A 2,704-nucleotide genomic window follows, 5' to 3' on the forward strand; every position below is an offset into this window, starting at 1 on the left:
TTTTATGGCCTTTTATCTCAGCACTTGAAAAGAGATGACGGCAATCTGTGTGTCCAAGGCCCAGGGTGTGTCCGTCTGTTCCTTGGTGACTTTTTCTTAACTAGTGATTAGAGGAAGATGAATTAGGTCCTTGTGTGCTGTGCAATCCAGTCCCACACTCAGTCCTTTCCTCGTGGCCCTTGCCATGGAGTTTATTGGGTGCTCAGGGGATGTTTTCCCTCCAAGGGCTCAAAGGACTTCCCTACCCTTTCATCTCACCTCTAATTGGCACCTCCCCCTGTCTCCGGGGCTGGCATGGCTCGCTGGGGTGGAGCAAGGGAAAAAGGGATTTTCTTGGCTTCAAAACCCGTCTGTCTTGGTGGCAAGGGACAGGATGTTTGCCAGCAAGTGCTGCTGTGAGGACTGTCCTGAAGGAGGTCACAGGCATGTCCAGGGATGAGGATAACTGTTGGCTTCAGAGCCAGTGCTGGGGCTTGGCCAGGCGGGACCACCCAAAGCCAACCCTGCGAAGGGCCCGAGCTGGGAATGGTCAGTGTGGCAGGGAGGGAAGTAGAGGGACTGCCTTGGTCAACTGGTGCCTTTTACCTGTAAAAAATAAAGCACATTGGCCACAGAGCAGATTGGAAAAACAGCACCTTGGCTGCAGGTCCTGACTCACAGCAAAGCTTCCCTGGGTTTCCCCCCAGAGATGCTGCCCTGAGGCTTCTGCATTTCTCATGTTTCAGCCATGGGGCATTAATTGCTGTGATAAATCCCTCTGGGCACAGCTGACAGGGTGAACGAGATACCCATGTCCTGTCATTTGTTATCCACGGATCCAGTGACTGTCACGGAGGACCAAGTGAAAACCCCAAGGGAGGTGTCCCCAGGTGTCAGTGCTGTGTTGGTTGGAGCTCTGTGTCACAACAATTTCTGCAGTCAATTCATTTCCACTGGCTTCAGTGGCCAATGCAGGATGCAGAAGCCAAATGTGACCTGGTGCTGTTGAGACCAGAGTGGGTCTTTCCAGGGATTCCCGTGCACCCCAGGTCAGGTGTTAGCAACTGAGTCACCAAGTGACTGCTCTGTGTGCTGGATCTCCCTCAGGGCACTCGGACATCTTTGCTGCACACATTTTCTTTCCCTGTTTTAAGTGGGTTTTACATTGTTTTCATTTATTTCAGAGTCAGGGCTGACACAGCAAGAAGCTATAAGACAATTAATTTGCATCTTATATTTCACACTTGCATCTTCCAGAACTTTAAAGATGCTTTAAAGATGTCTTTACACAGTTTTGTTTTGTTTTGTTTTGTTTTTTCTCCTTGGCTGCTCTTACCCTGCCAGGTGCCAAAGCCACCCTCTGGCACAGCAGCAGCAGAGCCTGAGTTCCAGCTTTGTCCCTTTTGTTTACCATGTCCAAACACTGACTTCTGGATGGCTCTGAAGTCACGTGTGGGTGCAGGGAGAATGGTTCGCTCTGTTTAGGATTTGACCTCTGGATCCACACGAGGGGTCCTGCTGGCCTGGACAGCACGAAGGGGAGCTGCAAGGCTCTCGAGACCGCGGATTCTTTCAGCAACTCCACAACTCCAAGTCTGGCATTTCCCAAGGCCTCACCCTCTGTTTATTGTTGGTTTGACCATCCTGGAAACATTTAGCGTGATAGGAAATAGCTGAAGGGAGGGGTCAGTTTTGCTTCTGGGGAGAGTTGTGGACAGTCACTTTGTTTTCCATCTCTTGGCTCTCTCCAAGTAGCATTCCCTGTGTTTCAGGAGGAAGAGGATGGATGTGCTGGCAGGGATGTGTGCCCGGCTGCTCCTCCTGTCCCTGCTCTGTGCCACCGGCCTCTGCCAATGGAACAAAAGTGAGTGGAGACATGTCAGCTCTGTCTGTCATCTCCCCTTGGAGCTGCCCCACGAGGACTGTGTGCACCCTTCTTGAGCTCCAGAAATGCCAGTCCTCATGCAGAGAACACCTGTTTTGCGCTTTTCTTCGCATTTTCTATCTTCCCAGTGTTTGGGGGCCCCTCTTTTCCTACCCCACTGCTGTTTTGTAGCCAACCAACCAGGAAATACTTCCATCTCTCAGTGGGATCTGCCCTTCTTATGCCCCCCCCCACAAGCTCCCTTTGTTTTCCCCATTGCTGATGCCCTGGTTTTTCCTGGCAGATAACCGCTGTGTGCTGTCCCGGGCAAAGAGCTGCACCGAGTGCATCCGAGTGGATAAGGACTGCTCCTTCTGCACTGATGAGGTGAGACACGGCAGGGCAGCCTGGGGCTCCACTTCCCACCCTGCTGATGGAGGGATCCCACCACCTTCAGTGGGAGAGGGACGTGAGCAGGGTTAGGTTGTGGCTGCATCTTCTCTTCTGTGAGAAGCGCTGAAATGTGCGTTTCCTTTGGTAAGAACAAACGGGGAGGGAGGGGAGTCCAGGGCAAACTTGCAGGGATACAGGGGTTTATCAGAAAATGTCAGAGTGCCATAAATGGTGTGTGCAAGGGATGGAGGGAGACTCTCATCCCAGACAACCCAATAACTCACTGGTGGTCACATTTTGCTGCTGCTGGGGAACATCCCTGACTCTCTGCCCTGCTCCCGCTCCCAAAAGCTCACAACGGTCTCAGCAGAGGACCCTGCTTCCTGACCTGTGTGTTTCCCCTTGCCTGGTGGATCTGGGGCTTTCTGGGGCTCTGATGTTGGTTTTGCTCCCTTGGCAGAGCTTTGA

Source organism: Myiozetetes cayanensis, unplaced genomic scaffold, assembly GCF_022539395.1.
Source record: "Myiozetetes cayanensis isolate MyiCay16 unplaced genomic scaffold, myiCay2020 scf22, whole genome shotgun sequence".
Lineage (NCBI taxonomy): Eukaryota > Metazoa > Chordata > Aves > Passeriformes > Tyrannidae > Myiozetetes > Myiozetetes cayanensis.